Below are 6,000 nucleotides of genomic sequence, written 5' to 3'. Positions count from 1 at the left end.
AAAAATAACAAATCCTCAAGTTCTGATAAGTAACAGCAGTTAACAGCAACTAGCACTCTTGCACCAGAGATTTGGGCATCGAGATGGACTCAAATGAACATGGCGTAATGGAACAAAATGAAGATCATCTCGAGACAAACATTTCGATATCTTACACGCGCGAAACGGATCTACATGCAGAGAGTTATGCCATGAGGAAGTATGCAACCGAATGTAAGAAATAAAGACTTGGAGGAAATCGGGGGAGGAAGAAAAAGTCAACCGACGCGCTGGATCTGGATCGGGCTAGGGCTCGTCGGCGCGCGAGCTCGTCGGAGCTGCTGCTGCCCGGAGCGGAGGAGGGACGGGGCCGGAGGAGAGGGCGACGACGCCGGCGAGGGAGGAGAGGCGGGGGTCGCGGGCGACGGGCGGCGGGGAAACCGCGGCGCCGGGCGGCGGAGGCGGTGGCCCGCGGGAATGGCGGCGATGGCGGCGGGGCGGCGCCGGCGGAGTCCGGCAGGCGGCGGGGGTCGAGGGCGCTCGGGAGCCGTGGGCTGGAGGAGGAAGAAGGTGCCCGCGGGGGCGGCGGCGGCTCGGGCCGCGGGGGCCGGATGCGGGCTCCCGGGCCGCGGGCGGTGGGGCGTCGGCGCTGCCACGTGGCGGGCGCGGAGTGGCTGCGGGGCGGCGGCACGATTCGTCCGGCGGCGGTGGACGTGTCCGGTGGCGGCGGTGGCGATTTGATCTAGGGTTTGATCCGGATTTCGGAGGGGGAGGTGTTTTATAGGTAGAGGGAGCTAGGAGACTCCAAATGGAGTGCGGTTTTCGCCCACACGATCGTGATCGAACGACCTAGAGCATGGAAGTGACTAAGAGAGGTTTTGGGCTGATTGAAGGGGGTTTTGCTGCAACACACAAAAGGACTTTGCGGTTACCCGGTTAACCGTTGGAGTACCAAACGACCTCCAAATGGAACGAAACTTGACAGGTGGTCTACCGGTGGTATACCAAGGCCACTTGACAAGACTCGGTCCATTCCGAGAACGTTCGACACCCGCTCACGAAAAGAAAACAAGAGGGGTGCGCCGGAGGAGGTGGGAGTGCCGGATTGCAAAACGGATAATGGGGAAAATGCTCGGATGCATGAGACGAACACGTATGCAAAATGAGATGCACATGATGACATGATATGAGATGCATGACATGAACAAAATGCAAAACGAAAAAAAACCGACCACGAAGGGAATATCATAACACATAGCCGAAAATGGCAAGAGTTGGAGTTACAAATATGGAAAGTTACATCCGGGGTGTTACAGTCCGGGTCTTCCACAATTGTAACAGTTACACTCACGACTAGAAGATCTTTTGTCATTGTAGGACCTTGACTTGGAACTTCTTTCTTTGCTTCCACTCTTGTAGAACTTGTTGAAGTTCTTCACCATTAGGCTCAATTCTTCATTGGAGGCTTGTTTCTCACTTGATGATGTAGGAGCATCACATGAGGCTTTCTAAGCACCACTAGACTTGTTGTGAAGCTCTTCTTTATCCTTGAGTGACATCTCATGAGCAACAATTCTACCAATGACTTTCTTTGGCTTGAGATCTTTGTAATTGGGCATCATTTGGATCAAAGTGCACACGGTGTCATATTTTCCATCCAAGGCTCTTAGGATCTTCTTGATGATGAATCTGTCGGTCATCTCTTCACTTCCTAAGCCGGCAATCTCATTTGTGATGAGAGCAAGCCTAGAGTACATTTCAGCGACACCTTCACCATCCTTCATTTTGAACTTGTCAAGCTGACTTTGAAGCACATCCAATTTGGATTCCTTGACGGAGTCGGTACCTTCGTGCATATCAATCAAAGTATCCCAAATTTCCTTTGCATTCTCAAGACGGCTGATTTTGTTGAAATCCTCGGGGCACAATCCGTTGAAGAGGATATCACAAGCTTGAGCATTGTATTGCAGCATCTTCAATTCTTCCGCGGTAGCTTCACGATTTGGTTATCTCCCATCCAAAAATTCACCTTGCAAGCCAATACACACAATAGCCCAAACGGCGGGGTTATGTCCAAGAATATGCATTTTCATCTTATGCTTCCAACTAGCAAAATTAGTACCATCAAAGTAAGGACCTCAACGGTGGTAATTTCCCTCGCTAGACGCCATACTCTCCTAGGTTGTGAAACCAAGGCTATGATCACCAAAGCTATGGAAATCAAGGCAAATGAAGACCAAAGCTCTAATGCCACTTGTAGGATCGAAAGTATGTCTAAAGGGGGGTGATTAGACTACTTGACCAAATAAAAATCTAGCGTTTTCCCAATTTTATGTCTTGGCAGATTTTAGCAACTTATCACAAGTCAAGCAATCAACCTACACATGCAATTCTAAGAGTATAGTAGCGGAATGTAAATCATTGCATATGAAGGTAAAAGGGGAGGAGTTTGGAGGGAGCAAACGCAATGTAGACATGGAGATTTTTGGCGTGGTTTCGGTAGGTGGTGCTATCGTACATCCACTTTGATGTAGACTTCAACCCACGAAGGGTAACGGCTGCGCGAGTCCACGGAGGGCTCCACCCATGAAGGGTCCACGAAGAAGCAACCTTGTCTATCCCACCATGGCCATCACCCACGAAGGACTTGTCTCACTAGGGTAGATCTTCACGAAGTAGGCGATCACTTGCCCGTACAAACTCCTTGGTTCAACTCCACAATCTTGACGGAGGCTCCCAAGTGACACCTAACCAATCTAGGAGACACCACTCTCCAAAAGGTAATAGATGGTGTGTTGATTATGAACTGCTTGCTCTTGTTCTTCAAATGATAGTCTCCCCAACACTCAACTCTCTCTCACAGATTTGGATTTGGTGGAAAGATGATTTGAGTGGAAAGCAACTTGGGGAAGGCTAGAGATCAAGATTCTTGTGGTTGGATTGGAATATCTTGGTCTCAACACATGAGTAGGTGGTTCTCTCTCAGAAAATGAATGCTGGAAGTGTAGGCACGTTCTAATGGCTCTCTCCACGAATGGAGGATGGGTGGAGGGGTATATATAGCCTTCACACAAAATCTAACCGTTACACACAATTTACCAAATTCGGTGGGACCGAATACTGAAACTTGGTCAGTCCGATTTAGTTCAAAATGTGAACGTTAGGCTTTTCGGTGGGACCGACATGTCAACTCGGTGGGACCAATTGTGTTAGGGTTAGGGCATAGCGTAATCTCGGTGAGACCGATCACATGAACTCGGTGAGACCGATTTCTGTAATAGGCAAACAGAGAGTTGGTCAGGCAAACTTGGTGGGACCGATCGCTCATTTCGGTGAGACCAAAACGGTACGAAAAGGAAACAGAGAGTTTGCATTGCGAACTCAGTGGGACCGGTCGCTCATCTCGGTTAGACCGAAACGTTACAAAGGGAAATAGAGAGTTTGCAATCACATCTCGGTGAACCGAGATCCCTATCGGTGAGACCGAATTGATTAGGGTTTCTGGCAGTGGTTATGTCAAATGAACTCGGTGGCGCCGGATAGATCAAATCGGTGGGGCCGAGTTTGACTTTTGGTTTGGGACATATGTGGATATGATAGAGTGGTTGAGGGCTTTTGGAGCATATCAATAAGCATTTTGAGTTAGCAAGTCATTAAGCAACACCTCATCCCCTTTTAATAGTATTGGCTTTTCCTATGGACTCAATGTGATCTTGGATCACTAAAATAAAAATGTAGAGTCTTGAGCTTGAGCCAATATGTGTCCTTTGCATTTTGAGGGGTCCACATCTCTAGACCATGCCATGCCAATCATTGAACTTTCTGAAATGATTATCTTGAAAGAATATTAGTCCAATGAGCTATATGTTGTTAAGAATTACCAAAACCACCCAGGGATTAGTTGCACTTTCACCCTGGCGCTAGGTTCTCCCGGCCCACCGCCGCCCAGGAACCCATCGGCGTCGGCGCCTACTCCATGGGATCGGAAGCCACAACTCTTCTTCTCACCGCCGCCGCCACCGGACGCTCTCATTCTCTCGCTGTCAGGATTTGGACAGAGGAAAGGGGAAATGGGAGAGAGCTAGGGATTTGGACAGGGATAAAGAAGACAAGGGAAACAGGGACTGCGAGCGTGATTTCCTGAAACGTTGAGGGGTTTTCCAAAAAAAGCCGGTCCGACCAGGTGTGCCACGAAGCAGCCAGCTGGGCGCCAATTGTCCGTCTCTGATTGGCTGTGGACTAAACCATCATATAGTTTGCAAGTTTGTGGACTAGTTGATCACCTTTTGCAAGTTTATGGACTAAACCATCACATCCAACACAAGTTTCTGGGTCTCTAGTGCTCTTGCCTCATAAAATAGCTAGTTTTCTCCCCTGAATTATGGATGGATTCGGCCTCTAGTGCGATGATCCCAATGCTGATGCTACTATCCTGACACATGAATAAAAGGGGGAGTTTATTGAAAAAAGACCAAAAGTTTCGAGCCATTTACAGCGTGGAGCGTACTGAACTTGTCACGCCGTTTCGGGAACGGCCCGGCAGTTCGCAGCCTCCTAGATTTGGGGAGGGAGGAGGATCCCGACATTGTGTTCTTGGCGGAGACTAAACTGACAGAGAAGGAACTGGAGAGATTCAGGTGGACTCTTGGTCTTGCCCACTTGGTAGTCTGGAACCCGGAGGGAAGAAGTAGAGGAGTGGCACTTTTTTGGAAGAGGGGTGTTGATCTGACATTGCGATCATATGGAAGGCGACATGTTGATGCAGATGTGGTGGAGGAGGATGGTAGGGTGTGGCGTTTAACGGGTGTTTATGGAGAGTCGGAGGCGGAAAGGAAAGTGGAGACATGGAGGGTACTGAGATTGCTAGCTCAACAGCATCAAACTGGGAGACCGTGGCTTTGTTTGGGTGTCTTTAATGAAATCTTATCATCTGATGAAAAAACCGAGGGTGCTACTAGACCGCAGCGATACATGGATCGCTTCAGAGAAGCTTTGGAGGCCTGCGAGTTATGTGACATCGGTTACGAAGGCGACAAGTACACGTGGAGGAACCACAATAAGGATATTGACTCGTACATCCGTGAGCGGTTGGACAGGGCCACGGCAAATGCCTTATGGTGTGAATGGTTCCCTGAGTTCACAGTTATCAATGGAGCTCCTCGGCATTCAGATCACCGACCAGTCATTGTTAGCACTCAAGGAGGAGGTAGGAGGATGGCGGGAGGCGACCGAGGATTTCGTTTTGAAGCCTGGTGGCTGAAAGAGGAGGGTTGTAGTGCGGAGGTGCAAGGGGCGTGGGAGCAGGGCTGTCGGGAGGGAAGTGGAGATGTAGCTTCTGCTATGCGGTGTGTGGCTGGGAGAATGAGGAAGTGGGGTAAGGAAGTGGCGGGGGAGTTGGAGAGTCGCCTGAGGAAAGCGCGTCGGAGCCTGGAGAGCTGCATGAGGGCTCCGGTGTCTGAGGAGAAAATAAGAGAGGAGGCGAGGTTGAGATGCACTGTGGAGGACCTAGAAAAAAGAAGAATACCAAAGCAAAACAGTTATCACATGTCTCATGGCTGAGAGATGGAAACAGGTGCACGCGATATTTTATGGCAGTGGCGTCGGCGAAGAAGAAAGCTAACGGAATCAAGATGTTAAGGAGGGATGATGGGACGGAAGTGAAGGAAGGAGAAGGGCTTAATAACTATGTGTGCTCTTTTTCTCAGGACCTTTTTACGTCCACTGGTGGTCACCGCATGGATGAACTTCTGTCAAAGGTGCAACCACGCATTACCGCGGCTATGAAAGGCATCCTTGAAGCGGAAGTAACCCGAGAGGAGGTTAAAGCAGCGCTTGATCACATAGGAGATCTCAAGGCACCGGGGCCGGATGGCATGCCCTCAATTGTATACAAGAAACACTGGCATTTCATGGGCGAGAAGGTTGTAGATGAAGTGATCTCGGTCCTCAAGGGGGGCCCGATGCCGGACGGATGGAATGATACTGTCGTGGTACTCATCCCAAAAGTGAAGAATCCGAGTA

The sequence above is a fragment of the Triticum aestivum genome, chromosome 7D (assembly GCF_018294505.1).
Source record: "Triticum aestivum cultivar Chinese Spring chromosome 7D, IWGSC CS RefSeq v2.1, whole genome shotgun sequence".
Classification (NCBI taxonomy): domain Eukaryota; kingdom Viridiplantae; phylum Streptophyta; class Magnoliopsida; order Poales; family Poaceae; genus Triticum; species Triticum aestivum.
Note: the sequence above shows the minus strand (reverse complement) of the source record.